Genomic DNA, 22974 nt, shown 5'->3' with positions numbered 1-22974 from the left:
CCTACGCAGGGCCTCACTCCATACTCCCCAATTGATCTCCCCTCCCAACTCCCCTTCCCATTTCTCCTTGATCTGCACCACCCGCTTGGATTGGGAAGCTTTCAAAAGCGAGCAGAGGACAATGAAAAAAGCAATAAGGGGGGAGAAGATGAAGTATGAGTGCAAGCTAGCTAGTAATATAAAAGAAGATAGGAAGAGTTTTTGTTCAATTATATAAAATGTAAGAGGCAAAAATAGACATTGGACCACTGGAAAATATGGCTGGAGAAGTAATATTAGGAAACAAAGAAATGGCAGAGGAACTGAATATTTACTTTGCATCAGTCTCCACGGTGGAAGACACCAGTGGGATGCCAGAGCTCCAGGAGAATCAGAGGGCAGAGGTGAGTGCAGTGACCATTACGAAGGAGAAGGTTCTGGGTAAAGTGAAATATTTGAAGGTGGATAAATCGCCTGGACTGGATGGACTACACCCCAGGGTTCTAAAAGAGATAGCTGAGGAAGTTGTGGAGGTGGTGATCTTTCAGGAATCACTGGAGGCAGGAAGGGTCGCAGAGGACTGGAAAGTGGCTAATGTAACACCTCTGTTTAAGAAGGGAGGGAGGCAGAAGATAGGAAATTATAGGCCGGTTAGCCTGACTTCGGTCATTGGTAAGGTTTTAGAGTCGATTATTAAAGATGAGATCGCAGAGTACTTGGAAGTGCGTGGTAAAATAGGACTGAGTCAGCACGGCTTCGTCAAAGGGAGATCATGTCTGACAAATCTGTTAGAGTTCTTTGAGGAGGTAACAAGGAAGTTAGACAAAGGAGAACCAGTGGACGTGATTGATTTAGATTTCCAGGCGGCCTTTGACAAGGTGCTGCATAGGAGACTGTTAAATAAGAGCCCATGTGTTTAGGGTAAGATCCTGGCATGGATAGAGGATTGGCTGACTGGCAGAAGGTAGAGAGTGGGGATAAGGGGTATTTTTCAGGATGGCAGCCAATGACTAGTGGTGTGCCTCAGGGATCTGTGCTGGGACCACAACTTTTCACAATGTACATTAATGATTTGGAAGAAGGAACTGAAGTCACTGTTGCTACGTTTGCAGATGATACAAAGATCTGTCGAGGGACAGGTAGTATTGAGGAAGCAAGGGGGCTGCAGAAGGATTTGGACAGGCTAGGAGAGTGGGTAAAGAAGTGGCAGATGGAATACAATGTGGAAAAGTGTGAGGTTATGCACTTTGGAAGGAGGAATCTAGGCACAGACTATTTTCTAAATGGGGAAATGCTGAGGAAATCAGATGCACAAAGGGACTTGGGAGTCCTTGTTCGCGATTCTCTTAAGGTTAATGAGCAGGTTCAGTCAGCAGTTAGGAAGGCATTGTTAGCATTCATGTCGAGAGGGCTAGAATACAAGAGGCTGGTCAGACCCCATTTGAAATACTGTGAGCAGTTTTGGGTCCTGTATCGAAGGAAGGATGTGCTGGCCTTGGAAAGGGTCCAGAGGAGGTGCACAGAATGATCCCTGGAATTAAGAGCTTGTCGTATGAGGAACGGTTGAGGACTCTGAGTCTGTACTCGTTGGAGTTTAGAAGGATGAGGGGGGATCGTACTGAAACTCACAGGATACTGCGAGGCCTGGATAGAGTGGACGTGGAGAGGATGTTTCCACTTGTAGGAAAAACTAGAACCTGAGGAAACAATCTCAGACTGAATGGACGACCCTTTAAAACAGAGATGAGGAATTTTTTCAGCCAGAGGGTGGTGAATCTGTGGAACTCTTTGCCGCAGAAGGCTGTGGAGGCCAAATCACTGAGTGTCTTTAAGACAGAGATAGATAGATTCTTGATTAATAAGGGGATCAGGGGTTATGGGGAGAAGGCAGGAGAATGAGGATGCGAAACATCAGCCATGATCGAATGGCGGAGCAGACTCAATGGGCCGAATGGCCTAATTTCTGCTCCTATGTCTTATGGTCTAATGGACATGATGGACGGCCACTCAAACGGCCCACTCACTGCCATCACTGGTCTAGAAACAGGGACAGTCTCAGAATAAGGGGAAGGTCATTTAAGACTGAGATGAGGAATTTCTTCACTCAGAAAGTGCCAAAACTTTGGATTTCTCTCCCCCAGTGGCTGTGGAAGCTCCGTCATTGAGCAGGTCCAAGACAGCAATCAATACAATTCTACACGCTAATGTCATCCAGGGATATGTGGACAGTGAAGAAAATGGTGCAGTGATAAATGATCAGCCATGTCCTCTTTGAATGACAGACGGCTCGATGGAGTGAATGGCCCACTCCTGCTCCTATGTTTCTACGCTGTCCCCATCAAACACTCCCAGGACAGGTACAGCACGGGGTTAGATACAGAGTAAAGCTCCCTCTGCACTGTCCCCAACAAACACTCCCAGGACAGGTACAGCACGGGGTTAGATACAGAGTAAAGCTCCCTCTACACTGTCCCCATCAAACACTCCCAGGACAGGTACAGCATGGGGTTAGATACAGACTAAAGCTCCCTCTACACTGTCCCCATCAAACCCTCCCAGGACAGGTACAGCCTGGGTTAGATATGGAGTAAAGCTCCCTCTACACTGTCCCCATCAAACACTCCCAGGACAGGTACAGCACGGGGTTACATACAGAGTAAAGCTCCCTCTGCACTGTCCCCATCAAACACTCCCAGGACAGGTACAGCACGGGGTTAGATACAGAGTAAAGCTCCCTCTACACTGTCTCCATCAAACACTCCCAGGATAGGTACAGCACGGGGTTAGATACAGAGTAAAGCTCCCTCTACACTGTGCCCATCAAACACTCCCAGGACAGGTACAGCACGGGGTTAGATACAGAGTAAAGCTCCCTCTACACTGTCCCCATCAAACACTCCCAGGATAGGTACAGCACGGGGTTAGATACAGAGTAAAGCTCCCTCTACACTGTGCCCATCAAACACTCCCAGGACAGGTACAGCACGGGGTTACATACAGAGTAAAGCTCCCTCTGCACTGTCCCCATCAAACACTCCCAGGACAGGTACAGCACGGGGTTACATACAGAGTAAAGCTCCCTCTGCACTGTCCCCATCAAACACTCCCAGGACAGGTACAGCACGGGGTTAGATACAGAGTAAAGCTCCCTCTACACTGTCCCCATCAAACACTCCCAGGATAGGTACAGCACGGGGTTAGATACAGAGTAAAGCTCCCTCTACACTGTGCCCATCAAACACTCCCAGGACAGGTACAGCACGGGGTTACATACAGAGTAAAGCTCCCTCTGCACTGTCCCCATCAAACACTCCCAGGACAGGTACAGCACGGGGTTAGATACAGAGTAAAGCTCCCTCTACACTGTGCCCATCAAACACTCCCAGGACAGGTACAGCACGGGGTTACATACAGAGTAAAGCTCCCTCTGCACTGTCCCCATCAAACACTCCCAGGACAGGTACAGCACGGGGTTAGATACAGAGTAAAGCTCCCTCTACACTGTCCCCATCAAACACTCCCAGGATAGGTACAGCACGGGGTTAGATACAGAGTAAAGCTCCCTCTACACTGTGCCCATCAAACACTCCCAGGACAGGTACAGCACGGGGTTACATACAGAGTAAAGCTCCCTCTGCACTGTCCCCATCAAACACTCCCAGGACAGGTACAGCACGGGGTTACATACAGAGTAAAGCTCCCTCTGCACTGTCCCCATCAAACACTCCCAGGACAGGTACAGCACGGGGTTAGATACAGAGTAAAGCTCCCTCTACACTGTCCCCATCAAACACTCCCAGGATAGGTACAGCACGGGGTTAGATACAGAGTAAAGCTCCCTCTACACTGTGCCCATCAAACACTCCCAGGACAGGTACAGCACGGGGTTACATACAGAGTAAAGCTCCCTCTGCACTGTCCCCATCAAACACTCCCAGGACAGGTACAGCACGGGGTTAGATACAGAGTAAAGCTCCCTCTACACTGTGCCCATCAAACACTCCCAGGACAGGTACAGCACGGGGTTACATACAGAGTAAAGCTCCCTCTGCACTGTCCCCATCAAACACTCCCAGGACAGGTACAGCACGGGGTTAGATACAGAGTAAAGCTCCCTCTACACTGTCCCCATCAAACACTCCCAGGATAGGTACAGCACGGGGTTAGATACAGAGTAAAGCTCCCTCTACACTGTCCCCATCAAACACTCCCAGCACAGGTACAGCTCGGGGTTAGATATGGAGTAATGCTCTGTGGTGGTTTGAGACATGCCCTGGAGGCTTCCAGTAGTTAACAAGCTGGTTTATTAATGAAAGACAAAGGCAGTTAGGTAACAGACACAGAACATTATACAACCAGCATTAACACTTCAGCTTCCTGGTCCACACTGGTCCTGCTCCCAGGGCCCCACAAGCTCCCCAGTGTCCGGGGTCTGCGCGATTGGCTCCGAGCTGGTTACATGTTCTGTGGAGCCCACCCCCTTAAAGGGGCCTCACTGCCATGTCCCTCCCCCCTTAAGTCCCTTATCACACTAACCCAAAGCTGTACAAAAGTTATTGTCATTAACAGGGACAATCAAGAAAGATAGACCATCAAAAAGTCAATCAGTCTGGAGACCACCGGGTCCTCCCGGACCTCCGTAACCCAGCCACAGGCTCGGCACTCTTTTGGGCGATCGAATGGTCTGCAGTGAGATGCCACGTCACGATGGCCCACTTCAATGACAGGGGAACTCGCCTCATGGCCCTCGAAAGACGCAGTAGGCTTCACAGAAACAGGAGTCCCTTTCCCCACTTGGCTCCGCCATGTTACAGGGGTATTCACGATGATCGCTGGACTTGTCGACTCTGTAGGAGCATTTTCCAAGGCCTGAGTATTGGGCCAGCCTTAACATGGGGTTCGTCCCTCATCGGTAGGCCTTAGCTTAATAAACAGAGCAGACACACAACAATCTTGGATAAGACGGCTTTTTATTGTCAATCTTGGTTTCGTGTGCATGAGAAATGGACCTGGAAAATGCCAAGACCGATCTGCTGAACATTGATAAAAACACATCAATTATACAATTTCCAAAAATCAATAGCCCACCCGTTAGACTCGATCCAATCATAAAGCTGTCATGTTCAAACTTATCCAATAAAATTGCAATCAACCCATGATTGAGCCTCACCCTGTCACCTGTTTGCCAAAGGTTTTATGTCCATTTTAAGATGTTTTCCCCATCCTAGCATCCTGCACACCCCATTGTTCATTAGGGACAGGATATCAGAAGTGGCTTTCTCTCCACTTCATGGATTGTTTCAGAGGATATTGAGGAGCATTGATAAAACCTGTTTACCTCCACTCTGTAATCTGCTGACCACACATCTCCTGTGTCTCAAAAACATGAGCAAGTTAGCTAGCCTAAACCCCATCATGCATTGTGGGCACTGCTTGGAGCTTGAGTTTACATGATTATCACTGCTAAGTCCTAAAATACAGGTTTAATGGTGAATAATGATTACCCAGTACACTTTCTATAATTAATCTCAATCCTTAATAAACTAACTTATGTAAAACTACTCGAGTGGCATCCTTGCCATTCAGTTTTAAGAGGTCTCATTGCTGGATACCCCCTTCAGACTCCACATCGGGGGCCGCCACCCCTCGACTCCTCAGGTGGTAGATGTGCCTTTTGACGTTTTTTCCGTTAACACCGACCACATAAGACACCTGCCCCGACTTCTCTCCGTCCTTCTCAGCAATGCAAAGCGGCAGCAAACCTTCGGACCAAAACCGGGTCTCCCATTCGGAGTGACCTGTCACCTCTCTGCTCTGACCGCTGACTCTTCTGAGAGGCCTGACCTGCCTCCGCCCCCCCCTGCCAAATTTGGAAATACAAGGTCCAATTGGGTTCTCTACCAGCGGCCCATGAGCAGCTCAGCGGTTGTGAACCTCGTGGTTGAACAAGGGGTTGAGTTGTACAACAATAATTAATTAGACAACCTCTGGTGAAGAGGTTTATCAGATTGCTTTTCCGTGGCATTTTTTAAAGTTTGAATGGTCCTCTCAGCCAGACTGTCCGGCACGGGTGAGAGGGGGCTGTCCTCGTGTGTCCTAGGTTAACAAGGGCTGCCCACCCACTCACATAACTGGTTGGCAGTTAAGTGTCAGTCACTTAAATCTACCTTGATCTAAAAGCAGGTGGGGGAGGGGAGTCAATTCAGGACAGTTTAAAAAGAGCAACTTGTAAACTCACTCCCAGTGAGTTCTCCCAGTGAGCCAGAGAAGACGCAGCCAGAGCGAGACAGAACCAAGAGTGAGTTTGGGAATTTGAATCTAGGTGGGAATTCGAAGCTGGGTGGGGAGGAAGTGCTTTTTATCACTGATAAGTGACTGGTAAGTAGTGTTTCTGTTTTTCTGTTTCTTTTCATTGGCATATTTATTTATTTTTTCTTCGTTGTTTATTTATTTATTTTGGGGGGGGGAAATTGTAATTGTTGAAGTTAACCGAAGGTTTAAGACATGGCAGGAGATCTCAGACCCGTGTCATGCTCCTTGTGTGCAATGTGGGAGCTCAGGGACACGTCCACTGTCCCTGGCTCCTTCACGTGCAAGAAGCGTGTCCAGTTTCAGCTCCTGTTAAACCGCTTGACGGCTCTGGAGCTGCGGATGGACTCACTTTGGAGCATCCGCGATGCTGAGGACGTCGTGGATAGCACGTTTAGCGAGTTGGTCACACCGCAGGTGAAAGGTACTGAGGGAGATAGAAAATGGGTGACTAAAAGACAGAGCAAGAGTAGGAAGGCAGTGCAGGTGTCCTCTGCGGTCATCACCCTGCAAAACAGATATACCGCTTTGGATACTGTTGAGGGAGATGGCTCACCAGGGGAAGGCAGCAGCAGCCAGATTCATGGCACCGTGGCTGGCTCTGCTGCGCAGCTGGGCAGGAAGAAGAATGGCAGGGCTATAGTGATAGGGGACTCAATTGTAAGGGGAATAGATAGGCGGTTCTGCGGACGCAATCGAGACTCCAGGATGGTATGTTACCTTCCTGGTGCAAGGGTCAAGGATGTCTCTGAGCGACTGCAGGACATTCTGGGGGGGGGGGGGGGGGGGGAGGGTGAACAGCCAGCTGTCGTGGTGCACATAGGCACCAACGATATAGGTAAAAAACGGGACGAAGTCCTACAAGCTGAATTTAGGGAGTTAGGAGTTAAACTAAAAAGTAGGACCTCAAAGGTAGTAATCTCAGGATTGCTAGCAGTGCCACGAGCTAGTCAGAGTAGGAATGTCAGGATAGAGAGGATGAATGCGTGGCTCGAGAGATGGTGCAAGAGGGAGGGATTCAAATTCCTGGGACATTGGAACCGGTTCTGGGGGAGGTGGGACCACTACAAACCGGACGGTCTGCACCTGGGCAGGACTGGACCTGATGTCCTAGGGGGCGTATTTGCTAGAGCTGTTGGGGAGGTTTAAACTAATGTGGCAGGGGGATGGGAACCGATGCAGGAAGTTGGAAGGTAGTAAAACAGGGACAGAAACAAAAGGCAGTAAGGGGGAAAGTGTAAGGCAGAGAAGCCATAGTCAAAAATCAAAAAGGGCGACAGTGGCTGAGGGGAGCTCAGTGAATAGGACCAGGAATACTAAAAGGAATAAAACGGGAAGTGAAAACATTAATGGTAAGCATTAATGGTTGTTACATGAAGATATGAAATGAAATAAAAATTGCTTATTGTCACGAGTAGACTTCAATGAAGTTACTGTGAAAAGCCCCTAGTCGCCACATTCCGGCGCCTGTTCGGGGGGGGGGGGGCTTATACAGGAGTTGCACCGTGCTGCTGGCCTGCCTTGGTCTGCTTTAAAAGCCAGCGATTTAGCCCAGTGAGCTAAACCAGCCCAGGTATGTGTTCAACGACAAGGAAAATTAGGAGAAAGGTTAAGAGGAAATATAACTTAGGAGAGGTTACTGATCGAGTTGTTAAGATTCAGAACAGAGGTAAAAAAAGCCAACATAAGTGTACTTTACCTGAATGCTCGTAGTATTCGGAATAAGGTAAATGAGTTGATGGCGCAAATCACCGTGAATGACGATGATTTAGTGGCCATTACTGAAACATGGTTAAAGGATGGTCTCGACTGGGAGTTAAATATCCGAGGGTATCAAACTAATCAGAAGGACAGAGTGGATGGTAAGGGAGGTGGTGTAGCTCTGTTATTTAAGGATGACATCCGGGCAACAGTAAGGGATGACATTGGTGCTATGGAGGATAAGGTTGAATCCATTTGGGTGGAAATCAGGAATAGTAAGGCGAAAAAGTCACTGATAGGAGTAGTCTATAGGCCACCAAATAGTAACATTATGGTGGGGCAGGCAATAAACAAAGAACTAACTGATGCATGTAGAAATGGTACAGCAGTTATCATGGGGGATTTTAATCTACATGTCGATTGGTTTAACCAGGTTGGTCAAGGCAGCCTTGAGGAGGAGTTTATAGAATGAATCCACGATAGCTTCCTAGAACAGTAAGTAATGGAACCTACGAGGGAACAAGCGGTCCTAGATCTGGTCCTGTGTAATGAGACAGGATTGATTCAGGATCTCATAGTTAGGGATCCTCTTGGAAGGAGCGATCACAATATGGTGGAATTTAAAATACAGATGGAGGGTGAGAAGGTAAAATCAAGCACTAGTGTTTTGTGCTTAAACAAAGGAGATTACAATGGGATGAGAGAAGAGCTAGCTAAGGTAGACTGGGAGCAAAGACTTTACGGTGAAACAGTTGAGGAACAGTGGAGAACCTTCCAAGTGATTTTTCACAGTGCTCAGCAAAGGTTTATACCAGCAAAAAGGAAGGACGGTAAAAAGAGGGGAAATAGACCGTGGATATCTAAGGAAATAAGGGAGAGTATCAAATTGAAGGAAAAAACATACAAAGTAGCAAAGATCAGTGGGAGACTAGAGGACTGGGAAATCTTTAGGGGGCAACAGAAAGCTACTAAAAAAGCTATAAAGAAGAGTAAGATAGATTATGAGAGTAAACTTGCTCAGAATATAAAAACAGATAGTAAAAGTTTCTACAAATATATAAAACAAAAAAGAATGGCTAAGGTAAATATTGGTCCTTTAGAGGATGAGAAGGGAGATTTAATAATGGGAGATGAGAAAATGGCTGAGGAGCTGAACAGGTTTTTTGGGTCGGTCTTCACAGTGGAAGACACAAATAACATGCCAGTGATTGATGGAAATGAGGCTATGACAGGTGAGGACCTTGAGAGGATTGTTATCACCAAGGAGGTAGTGATGGGCAAGCTAATGGGGCTAAAGGTAGACAAGTCTCCTGGACCTGATGGAATGCATCCCAGAGTGCTAAAAGAGATGGCTAGGGAAATTGCAAATGCACTAGTGATAATTTACCAAAATTCACTAGACTCTGGGGTGGTCCCTGCGGATTGGAAATTAGCAAACGTGACACCACTGTTTAAAAAAGGAGGTAGGCAGAAAGCGGGTAATTATAGGCCAGTGAGCTTAACTTCGGTAGTAGGGAAGATGCTGGAATCTATCATCAAGGAAGAAATAGCGAGGCACCTGGATGGAAATTGTCCCATTGGGCAGACGCAGCATGGGTTCATAAAGGGCAGGTCGTGCCTAACTAATTTAGTGGAATTTGTTGAGGACACTAACTGTGCGGTAGATAACGGGGAGCCAATGGATGTGGTATATCTGGATTTCCAGAAAGCCTTTGACAAGGTGCCACCCAACAGGTTGCTGCATAAGATAAAGATGCATGGCATTAAGGGGAAAGTAGTAGCATGGATAGAGGATTGGTTAATTAATAGAAAGCAAAGAGTGGGGATTAATGGGTGTTTCTCTGGTTGGCAATCAGTAGCTAGTGGTGTCCCTCAGGGATCAGTGTTGGGCCCGCAACTGTTCACAATTTACATAGATGATTTGGAGTTGGGGATCAAGGGCAATGTGTCCAAGTTTGCAGACGACACTAAGATAAGTGGTAAAGCAAAAAGTGCAGAGGTTACTGGATGTCTGCAGAGGGATTTGGATAGGCTAAGTGAATGGGCTAGGGTCTGTTAGATGGAATACAATGTTGACAAATGTGCGGTTATCCATTTTGGTAGGAATAACAACAAAAGGGATTATTATTTAAATGATAAAATATTAAAACATGCTGCTGTGCAGCGAGACCTGGGTGTGCTAGTGCATGAGTCGCAAAACGTTGGTTTACAGGTGCAACAGGTGATTAAGAAGGCAAATGGAATTTTGTCATTCATTGCTAGAGGGATGGAGTTTAAGACTAGGGAGGTTATGCTGCAATTGTATAAGGTGTTAGTGAGGCCACACCTGGAGTATTGTGTTCAGTTTTGGTCTCCTTACTTGAGAAAGGACGTACTGGCACTGGAGGGTGTGCAGAGGAGATTCACTAGGTTAATCCCAGAACTGAAGGGGTTGGATTACGAGGAGAGGTTGAGTAGACTGGAACTGTACTCGTTGGAATTTAGAAGGATGAGGGGGGATCTTATAGAAACATATAAGATTATGAAGGGAATAGATAGGATAGATGCGGGCAGGTTGTTTCCACTGGCGGGTGAAAGCAGAACTAGGGGGCATAGCCTCAAAATAAGGGGAAGTAGATTTAGGACTGAGTTTAGGAGGAACGTCTTCACCCAAAGTGTTGTGAATCTATGGAATTCCTTACCCAGTGAAGCAGTAGAGGCTCCTTCATTAAATGTTTTTAAGATAAAGATAGATAGTTTTCTGAAGAATAAAGGGATTAAGGGTTATGGTGTTCAGGCGGGAAAGCGGAGCTGAGTCCACAAAAGATCAGCCATGATCTCATTGAATGGCGGAGCAGGCTCGAGGGGCCAGATGGCCTACTCCTGCTCCTAGTTCTTATGTTCTTATGTTCTTATGCCATTGGTTCTCACAAAACGCTGGAAATCATCACTGTTGAAGGGGGTGCTATTGTCCAAAACAATTGAATTGGGAAATCCATGAATGGCAAACACTCGGCGCAAGACATCTGCCGTGGCCGTCAAGGTAATGGTCCCCATCTCTTGACCTGACGGTCACTTCGAGTGGGCATCTACCAGCACCAAAAACATATTGCCCTGGAATGTGCCAGGAACTTGCATAATCGTTCACAGGTGACCTGGCCATTCCCAAGGATTAAGGGTGGCAGGAGTCAGAAAAGATTGCTGCATTTGGCAAGGGTAACACTTTTGTATTAGTTCTTCAATGGCTTTGTCTATGCCTGGCCACCAGATATAACTGCGGGCCAACATCTTCATCTTTGTCTGCCCTGGGTGGGTGCTGTCTAACTCTTAACAGAGGGGCCACCTAGCCAGAGGCAGGATGACTACTTACAGAATCACACCAGCTACACATGTCAACTCTTCTTGACAAGTAAGTAGGACCTCAGCTGTTCCGACTTCTCGTATCGCCAGCCAGACTGTATCATTCCTTTGACCTTTGAAAGAATTGGGTCTCTTTGGGATCAGCTGCGGATGTGCCCCGTGGACACGGGCAGAATGTTTAGGAAGTTTAGAATGATCTCCTGGGGTATTGGTGGTGGTAGCAGAATGCTCCTGGGTAGGCGCAGGTAACTCCCCCCCCCCCTCCCCCACCACCAGAAGTTAGAGGGGAATTGAATGCTAATCGACCTGAGCAGCTTGATTTATTGTCAGCTTATAGTCCCTGCAAATCCTTATTGAATGATCAGGTTTAAGTACAGGAACTGTCGATGCTGCCCACTCTGTAAACTGAACCTGCTTGATCATACCCAGCTCTTCCAATCTCTTTAGCTCTGCTTCAACCTCCTGATGCGATGCGCATGGCACTGGTCTGGCTCTGAAGAACATGTGTGTCAAAACGCTGGGTGTACTAAATTCTGCAGCAACATGAACGATTTTCCCCCAACTAAGCTGAGACAGGACGCAGCGTCCAGGTCTGCCAGTGCCTGATTGGCTTTAAGGAATGACTGGAATCTTTGCTCATAAGAGTTCCATGTTTCCTCCTCATCATCAAATGGATCCATGGCCCCTTATCTTCCTACCATTTTTGGATTGCAGCTCCCTGATCTGTGCTATCAGTCCCGTTGGTTTCCCGTTCCCGCCTCGTGCGGGGTCCCCACTACAACGGTGAGTGTACTGAAAACCACGATCCTCCATTTGACGAAATGTGCCTCGCGGTTGTGCAATAGCATTTAAAAAAAAAAAAACCCTTTTACTCTCACACGCGGCTGTCGCGGTCGACTGGATGATTCGCCGACTCCTCGCTACCAACTGCACGCTGTCCAAATATTTATTGAGAATTTTTTTGACTTGCCACAACGATGATTTTGCCTTGGAAGTTGACGATATTTCTCTCGGCCTCACTCCCGATGCTGTATGGACCTGGATCTCCATCGATGATACCTTCTCCTGACTCGCAAGACTCTCACCGAAAGTTGTTTCCCTCTCTGTTTTTTTTTGTTTACGGCCCAGGTCTCGTCGCCAGTTTCTCTTTTGTTACATTCTTTGTTGTAGCCGCAAAGAGAAAGAATCAGAGGTGGCACACCTCGAGTTCGTACGGGGTTTATTTATAAGGTGCTGCTCAGGAAGGCGAACTCCACAAAAGCCTGTAAAATGCTCCAAATTATGTCATTGCATAACACGTGGCATTTCACAAGCCAATGGTGTTACGCCGATAGGCAACAGATATATGGGCGGGATTTTCCGATCTTGCGTCGGGTCAGAGAATCGCCGCGGGGGGGGGGGGGGCGCGAATCCCGCGATGCCGCTCTGACGCAGCCACCCCGCCGAGTCCCGCCGGCGTAGTTCGCGTGTGGTCCTACCCGGCAGGACTTCGGCATTCTGGCTGCGGGGGCCGTCCTGGTGGGGGGGGGGGGAGGGGGGCTCCGACTCCGGGAGGGGGGGCCAGGCCGCGATCGGGGGCTACCGATCGGCAGGCGGGCTAGTTCCTGGAGGGGGTCTATGTTCCTCCGCGCCAGGCCCCTGGAGGGCTCCACAATGTTGCCCGGGGGCTGACGCGGGTCCGCGCATGCGCGTGGGTTGCCGTCTCCGTGCCGCGGACCTGCGCCAGCTGTGGATGCATGCACGGACCCGCGCCGGCCGTGGTGCGCATGCACGGACTCGCGCCGGCCGTGGTGCGCATGCACGGACCCGCGCTGGCCGTGCTCGGGCACGTATCAGCAGCTGCAGCTGCGTGAAGGACTCCAGTGCCGTGCTGGCCCCTTTTGCGGCGCAGGATCGCTGCTCCTAGTGGCCAGATGACATTGTTGTAAAACGCTCCATTCTCGGAGAATCCCGCCCATGTTATTTGAACCAGAATGATGTGACATTTTAACAACCATGTATGTACCACTGGACTTTCCAGAGTTTGTTTTCTTCGCCTGAGAAAATTCCTGTGTGGGGAAGGGCAGGATCACACCCATACCATTCCAGGTTGATCAACCAGGAAATGAGAAGAGTTTCTTTGTTGAAATCTGCGGGGGGCAATGATAGCAAGCTCAGACCTCTCGCTGGACAAACAGGGCTATTTTAGACATATTTCCTTTATGTTAAATCACTCTGTCTGTACCTCAGGAGGTGTTAGTTTGAAATGTGACACATACGAAAACATTTAATCCATCAGTTGGTTAAAGTTCCAATACAAGACTGTTGGTGTTTAACAAAAGCAGTATTGCTCACCAAGTGTCATAATATGCACTCATACACATCATGAGGTAAAGACAGGCAGTGATAGACACCCAGGTTAGCCAATCAACACACAGGATAGAACACAACCAATCACTAGACAGAAGACTAGAAGGGGCTTCCCACGATAAAACACACGAGGCATCACCACTCCGCCTCTTTCTACTGGTGACAACTGTAGTGACAGTCAAGGTGTATATATTAGTTAGCACCTTCCACACGTGGCTCAGGGCTAGTCTGGTCTAGTTAGTTAGAGTTAGCACATTTAGAGTAGTAGAGTGACAACCCACAGCAAGCTGTGTGCCTTGTACCAGAGGTTCAATAAATCCTATTGAACGAACGTCTAAATTTGGTGTCTGCTTTATAATCTTACTGCATCCAGTTGCAGTCCGTGTTACCCCAGGGTTAATAACATGACATGGTACCAGGAGTGTCTACTTCATCTAAGTAATTTACCTTGAATAATCCATTGACGACCAGCAAGTGCCTTCCAGCGGCATGGAGAAGATCCAGGCCCCTCCACAGCTCCAGATCTCCGGCAATCTTGGCGCCAACTGGCGGGTCTTCAAGCAGAAGTTCAGTCTCTACATAGAGGCCTCGGGCCTCGAGGATGCGTCCGATGCCAGAAAGATCGTGCCGCTCCTATCGACTGCGGGGGACCAAGCCATCCAAATCTTCAACTCACTCACTTTTGCCGATGGCGAGGACAAGAACAAGTTCAAGACCGTTCTAGCCAAATTCGACAGTCACTGTGAAGTCAAAACGAACGAGAGCCTTGAGCGCCATGTCTTCCAGCAAAGCCTTCAGGATAAGGATGAGCCTTTCCAATCCTTTCTAACTCATCTCTGTATTTTAGCGCAGTCCTGCAACTATGGTGACACCGCTGATTCCCTCATCAGTGATCAGATCGTGTTTGGGGTCCACTCCGATGCCCCACGGGAGCAGCTCCTAAAGATAAAAAACATGACCCTGCCAGTCGCAATTGAGACGTGTAAAGTGCATGAACAGACGCAAAGTCGGTATTCCTGCCATAAATCGGCAGAACAGGACCAACCTGCCTCCCACGAGGCAGAGAGTGTACAGGCCATCGCCCGGATGCGGCGCCTTAGCATCGATGAAGGCGGCCATTTCGCGCGCTTTTCCCACGCATGCGCACCACGGACGGGAGAACGAAGCGGCCGAAGACCACATTGCACAGGTGCGAACGGCGGCTGACCGCACTGCGCATGTGCGACGACGCACGGAGCGTGATGACGTCAGCATCATGACGTGCCCAAACTGCAGCACCGCCCACTTAAAGCGGCAATGCCCTGCAAGAGGCAGACGATGTCTGAATTGCGGGGAACCTGGACGTTATGCAGCCTTGTGCAGCTCTGCACCACCGCTTGTGGCCCGAAGATCCCAGTTCGAACGCAAACGCGTTAGATGTGTGCAGCACGGGCTGCTGGATTCTGATCCTGGCAGCACCACGGATCCAGAGGACGACTGCCTGGAGTCCCCATATCATGTGGGCATCATTACTACGTGTGACAAGGCCTCCTCAAATTCAGCAAGACGCCTATCTATCCTCAACGTGGATTCTGCGGACGAATGGCCTGCTGTCGTTCACGTTAACCAATGCAGCATCCGGTTCAAACTGGACACTGGTGCTTCAGCCAATCTCATATCTCAAGCAGATCTTGATCGCAGCAAAAGGCGACCAAAAATTCTTCCGCCGGCCTGCCAGCTTCTTGATTCTAATGGCAATGGCATTACTGCGCTAGGGTCTTGTCACCTGCATAACTCTAGCAAGGACATCACTGCCACACTGAGAGTCGAAATTGTCAAGCCTGACAAAGCTTTCCTGCTTGTTGCCCATGCATGCAAGCTACTCCATCTCGTGCAGCGTGTCCATGCCATGTCCTCTGCCAATGTGAATCTTCAGGCTAACATTGACGAAATCCTGTCACAATACCCGGATGTGTTCAGTGGGATGGGTACGCTGCCGTACTGCTACAAAATCTTACTCAGGCCTGATGCCACGCCTGTAATCCATGCACCACGCTGGGTGCCGGCTCCTCTGAAGGAACGTTTAAAGGCACAGCTACAGGAGCTCCAAGACCAGGGTATCATCTCCAAAGTGACGGAACCGACTGACTGGGTCAGCTCGATGGTCTGTGTGAAGAAACCCTCAGGAGAATTGCGCATATGTAAAGATCCCAAGGATCTCAATCGGAAAATCATGCGGGAACACTGACCGATCCCGAAGCGGGAGGGGCTAACCAGTGAGATGGCACACGCCCAATTCTTCATGAAACTCGATGCATCGCGTAGCTTCTGGCAGATACAACTGGACGAGTCCAGCAGGAAGCTCTGCACGTTTAATACACCTTTCGAAAGGTACTGCTACAATCGCATGCCGTTTGGTATTGTTTCAGCCTCTGAAATCTTTCACAGGATCATGGAGCAGATGCTGGAGGGCATTGAGGGTGTGCGGGTCTATGTTGATGATGTGATCATATGGTCCTTGACCCCAGAGGAACACACGTCCCGTCTCAAACAGGTCTTTCAACGCATCCATGCAAACGGCTTCAAGTTGAACAAGGCCAAACGCTCCTTTGGCATGTCATCAATCAAGTTTCTGGGCGATCAAATATCCCAGCAGGGCGTGCAACGAGACTCAGGCAAAGTCAAGGCCGTCACCACCATGAAGACCCCGGAAGATAAGAAGGCGGTCCTACGCTTCCTCGGCATGGTTAACTTTTGGGGGAAGTTCATTCCCAACCTCGCATCACACACCACGGCTCTCAGGCATCTGGTGAAGAAGTCAACGGCCTTCCAGTGGCTACCCGCACATCGAGCAGAGTGGCTCGAGTTAAAGGCAAAGTTCACCACTGCTCCGGTACTCGCGTTCTTTGACCCAGAGAGGGACACGGAAATCTCCACGATCGCCAGCCATGACAGCATTGGTGCGGTGCTCCTCCAGAAGGATGACTCCTCGTCCTGGGCGCCAGTGGCCTATGCATCAAAGGGAAATGACTTCCGCTAAGCAGAGGTATGCTCAGATTAAAAAAGAGTGCCTGGGCCTCCTAACCGGCATTGTAAAGTTCCATGACTACGTCTACGGTCTACCAACCTTCGCAGTAGAGACTGACCACAGACCCTTAGTCCATATCATTCACAAGGACTTGAATGACATGACGCCCAGGCTTCAGCGCATTCTCCTTCGTCCCCGCAGGTATGATTTCGAGCTGGTTTGAAATGAAATGAAATGAAAATCGTTTATTGTCACAAGTAGGCTTCAAATAAAGTTACTGTGAAAAGCCCCTAGTCGCCACATTCCGGCGCCTGTTCGGGGAGGCTGGTACGGGAATTAAACCATGCTACTGGCCTGCCTTGGTCTGCTTTAAAAGCCAGCTATTTAGCCCTGTGTGCTAAACCAGTCCCGGTTTGCACACCGTGTTATGGGCTAATCGTTGCGGACGCCCTGTCGCGCGCCATAACCTCGCCCTGTGAACAGGTCGACCTCATCCGCCACATTGAGGCACAGGTGCAACTGTGTGCCAGCAACCTCCCGGCCTCAGACGAACGAGTGGTCAACATTCGACAAGAGACTGCCAAGGATCCTCTTCTGCAATAGGTCATGCATCACCTTGCAAATGGTTGGCAGAAGGGGCAGTGCCTGCAGTTCTTTAATGTCAAGGACGACCTAACAGTTGTCGAGGGGATCCTCCTCAAGCACGATCGCATTGTTATTCCTCGCAGCCTCCAGAGCTTAGTGCTCAGACAGATCCACGAGGGACACCTCGGTGTCGAGAAATGCAGGCGCAGGCTGCCTATTGGCCTGAAATCAACCAGGACATTTCCAACATGGTCCTCAATTGTGCCACCTCCCAATGTTTCCAGCCTGCTTAAGGAAATACTCCAGCAACACGAGATCGTGACCTGTCCGTGGTCTAAGGTGGGAATCTACCTTTTTCACGCCAATGGGCGTGACTATGTGCTCATTATCGATTACTTTTCGAACTACCCAGAAGTGGTTGTCATAATATACATCTCTGTATACAATGGAGTGCAGACAGGCAGTGATTGACACATAGGATGACCAGTAAGCACACAGAACAGAGCAGCCAATCACCAGACAGGACGCGACCACTATAAAGCCAGAGGGCACCAGTTTTCCCGCTCTCTCGGGACCCAGCCTCTGAGACAGTCAGAGTTAGTGAGCTGGCCAGTGCAAACACCATGTGGTAGCTAGTAAGTCTGGTTAGGCTAGTATCAGGTCTCCAGTCAAGTCAGCATAGTGTCAACCCACAGTTGAACATGTATAATAGTTTAGATGTTAAATAAAATCGTGTTGCATTTATCAAGTGTTGGAGGTCTGTCTCTCGCTACACTGCATCAAGTGCAGTCCACATCGACCCAGCCTACCCAACACATCAGTGGTGAAACCGTCCGACCTCACATCAAGGACAGTCACCAAGGCCTGCAAGGAGACATTTTCCAGGCATGGTATTCTGCTCAATGTCATGAGCGACAAAGGTCCCTGCTTCCACAGCCAAGAGTGGTCCAACTTCGCAAAGCTGTATCAATTCAAGCACACCACCTCCAGCCCGCATTACCAGCAATCTACCGGGAGTGTCAAAAAAGGAGTCCATATCGTGAAGCAATTGCTCTGCAAGCTTGCGGACTCAGCTTCTGAAAATGAAAATGAATGAAATGAAAATCGCTGATTGTCACAAGTAGGCTTCAATGAAGTTACTGTTAAAAGCCCCTAGTCGCCACATTCCGGCGCCTGTTCGGGGAGGATGGTACGGGAATTGAACCGTGCTGCTGCCCTGCCTTGGTCTGCTTTAAAAGCCAGTGATTTAGCCCAGTGTGCTAAACCAGCCCCCAATTCTGACTTTAACCTTGCGCTGTTGGCGTACAGAGAAACCCCTCTGTCCACCAGCATGTCTCCAGCACAACTCCTTATGAATCGTGACCTGTGGACGACTGTTCCGGCCATTCATTTAGCAGACCTGGATCACCTCCCTGTGCTGCAATCGGTGCAGCAACTCAGAATCCGGGCAAAGCTGACGTACGATGCTCATGCTACTGATCTGCCTGTGCTCTCTCCGGAAGGTGCTTTTTGCATCAAGTTACCTGATGGAGGCTGGTCAGCTCCAGCTGTTGTTGTTCAACAGGCTGCTCCCAGACGTTTGTCGTTCGCATGGCTGATGGCTCCATTGTCAGGCGCAACAGACGGGCTCTATGCAAATTTGCCTGCCTACCACCGAATCTCACTTTTCCAGATGTCGTTATGCCTTCTCTGGACATCTCGCTCCACGAGGCCACCACTATGGCTGCAATTCCGCCTGTCAAGGCGCCGTCGTCCACCCCTCCACCTCTCTGGCGTTCGACACGGATCGGACGCCAGCCCCAGAGATTGGACTTATAGACATTTCTTTTGTACAGATTGTTTTGTATCTGCACGCTAGCCACCTTACATGTACATCTGCATTCACTCACTGTAAATAGTTATATATGTAAATATGTCGTACATGCTCTAAGCAACCAAAAAAATTGTTTTTAAAAGGGGGGATGTCATAATATGCACTCATACACATCGTGAGATAAAGACAGGCAGTGATAGACACACAGGTTAGCCAATCAACACACAGGACAGAACACAACCAATCACTAGACAGAACACTAGAGGGGGGCTTCCCACTATAAAACACACAAGGCATCAGCAATCCACCTCTTTCTACTGGTGACAACTGTAGTGACAGTCAGGGTGCATATATTAGTGAGCACCTTCTACACGAGTCTCAGGGCTAGCCTGTTCTAGATAGTTAGAGTTAGTAGACTTAGAGCAGTAGAGTGACAACCCACAGCAAGATGTGTGCCGAGTTACAGAAGTGCAATAAACCCTATTGAACCAACATCTAAATTTGGTGTCTGCTTTACAGTCTTACTGCATCCAGTTGCAGTCCGTGTTACCCCAGGGTTAATAACACGACACCAAGTAACAGTTAATAGGAGTGGAATTATAAAACACAGAGGGCGGGGTGAATAGATCATCCAATTACGCAGAGGCGAGTGTTGATCCTGACTATATACAGGTGGGTATTGATCCTGACTATATACAGGTGGGTAGTGATCCCGACTATTTACAGGTGTGTATTGATCCCGACTATATACAGGTGGGTATTAATGCTGACTATATACAGGTGGGTATTGATCCTGACAATATACAGGTGGGTATTGACCCTGACTGTGTACAGGTGGGTATTGATCCTGACGATATACAGGTGGGTATTGATGCTGACTATATACAGGTGGGTATTGATGCTGACTATATACAGGTGGGTATTGATGCTGACTATATACAGGTGGGTATTGATCCTGACTATATACAGGTGGGTATTGACCCTGACTGTGTACAGGTGGGTATTGATCCTGACTATATACAGGTGAGTATTGATCCTAACTATATACAGGTGGGTATTGATCCTGAGAATATGCAGGTGAGTATTGATCCTGACTATATACAGGTGGGTGTTGATCCTGACTATATACAGGTGGGTATTGATCCTGACTATATACAGGTGAGTATTGATCCTGACTATATACAGGTGGGTATTGGTCCTGAAAATATACAGGTGGGTATTGATCCTGACTATATACAGGTGGGTGTTGATCCTGACTATATACAGGTGGGTATTAATCCTGACTATATACAGGTGGGTATTGTTCCTGACTATATACAGGTGAGTGTTGATCCTGACTATATACAGGTGGGTATTGATGCTGACTTTATACAGGTGGGTATTGATCCTGACTATATACAGGTGGGTATTGATGCTGACTATATACAGGTGAGTATTGATCCTGACTATATACAGGTGGGTATTGATCCTGACTATATACAGGTGGGTATTGATCCTGACTATATACAGGTGGGTATTGATGCTGACTATATATAGCTGGGTATTGATCCTGAAAATATACAGGTGGGTATTGATCCTGACTAGATACAGGTGGGTATTGATCCTGACTATATACAGGTGAGTATTGATCCTGACTATATACAGGTGGGTATTGATGCTGACTTCATACAGGTGGGTATTGATCCTGACTATATACAGGTGGGTATTGATGCTGTCTATATACAGGTGAGTATTGATCCTGACTATATACAGGTGGGTATTGATCCTGACTATATACAGGTGGGTATTGATGCTGACTATATATAGGTGGGTATTGATCCTGACTATATACAGATGGGTATTGATGCTGACTATATACAGGTGGGTATTGATCCTGATTATATACAGGTGGGTATTGATCCTGACAATATACAGGTGGGTATTGATCCTGACTATATACAGGTGGGTGTTGATCCTGACTATATACAGGTGGGTATTGATGCTGACTATATACAGGTGGGTATTGATGCTGACTATTTACAGGCGGGTATTGATCCTGACTATATACAGGTGGGTATTGATCCCGACTATTTACAGGTGTGTATTGATCCCGACTATATACAGGTGGGTATTGATGCTGATATATACAGGTGGGTATTGATCCTGACAATATACAGGTGGGTATTGACCCTGACTGTGTACAGGTGGGTATTGATCCTGACTATATACAGGTGGGTATTGATGCTGACTATATACAGGTGGGTATTGATGCTGACTATATACAGGTGGGTATTGATGCTGAATATATACAGGTGGGTATTGATCCTGACTATATACAGGTGGGTATTGACCCTGACTGTGTCCAGGTGGGTATTGATCCTGACTATATACAGGTGGGTATTGTTCCTGACTATATACAGGTGAGTGTTGATCCTGACTATATACAGGTGGGTATTGATGCTGACTTTATACAGGTGGGTATTGATCCTGACTATATACAGGTGGGTGTTGATCCTGACTATATACAGGTGGGTATTGATGCTGACTATATACAGGTGGGTATTGATGCTGAATATATACAGGTGGGTATTGATCCTGACTATATACAGGTGAGTATTGATGCTGACTATATACAGGTGGGTATTGATCCTGAGAATATACAGGTGGGTATTGATCCTGACTATATACAGGTGGGTGTTGATCCTGACTATATACAGGTGGGTATTGATGCTGACTATATACAGGTGGGTATTGATCCTGACTATATACAGGTGGGTATTGATCCTGACGAGATACAGGTGAGTATTGATCCTGACTATATACAGGTGGGTATTGATCCTGAAAATATACTGGTGGGTATTGATCCTGACTATATACAGGTGGGTGTTGATCCTGACTCTATACAGGTGGGTATTGATCCTGACTATATACAGGTGGGTATTGTTCCTGACTATATACAGGTGAGTGTTGATCCTGACTATATACAGGTGGGTATTGATGCTGACTTTATACAGGTGGGTATTGATCCTGACTATATACAGGTGAGTATTGATCCTGTCTATATACAGGTGGGTATTGATGCTGACTTTATACAGGTGGGTATTGATCCTGACTATATACAGGTGGGTATTGATGCTGACTATATACAGGTGAGTATTGATCCTGACTATATACAGGTGAGTATTGATCCTGACTATATACAGGTGGGTATAGATGCTGACTATATATAGGTGGGTATTGATCCTGACTATATACAGGTGTGTATTGATGCTGACTATATACAGGTGGGTATTGATCCTGATTATATACAGGTGGGTATTGATCCTGACAATATACAGGTGGGTATTGATCCTGAATATATACAGGTGGGTGTTGATCCTGACTATATACAGGTGGGTATTGATCCTGACTATATACAGGTGGGTAGTGATCCCGACTATTTACAGGTGTGTATTGATCCCGACTATATACAGGTGGGTATTAATGCTGACTATATACAGGTGGGTATTGATCCTGACAATATACAGGTGGGTATTGACCCTGACTGTGTACAGGTGGGTATTGATCCTGACGATATACAGGTGGGTATTGATGCTGACTATATACAGGTGGGTATTGATGCTGACTATATACAGGTGGGTATTGATGCTGACTATATACAGGTGGGTATTGATCCTGACTATATACAGGTGGGTATTGACCCTGACTGTGTACAGGTGGGTATTGATCCTGACTATATACAGGTGAGTATTGATCCTAACTATATACAGGTGGGTATTGATCCTGAGAATATGCAGGTGAGTATTGATCCTGACTATATACAGGTGGGTGTTGATCCTGACTATATACAGGTGGGTATTGATGCTGACTATATACAGGTGGGTATTGATCCTGACTATATACAGGTGGGTAT

Source organism: Scyliorhinus torazame, chromosome 9, assembly GCF_047496885.1.
Source record: "Scyliorhinus torazame isolate Kashiwa2021f chromosome 9, sScyTor2.1, whole genome shotgun sequence".
NCBI classification, from domain to species: domain Eukaryota; kingdom Metazoa; phylum Chordata; class Chondrichthyes; order Carcharhiniformes; family Scyliorhinidae; genus Scyliorhinus; species Scyliorhinus torazame.
This window is presented reverse-complemented; position numbering follows the sequence as displayed.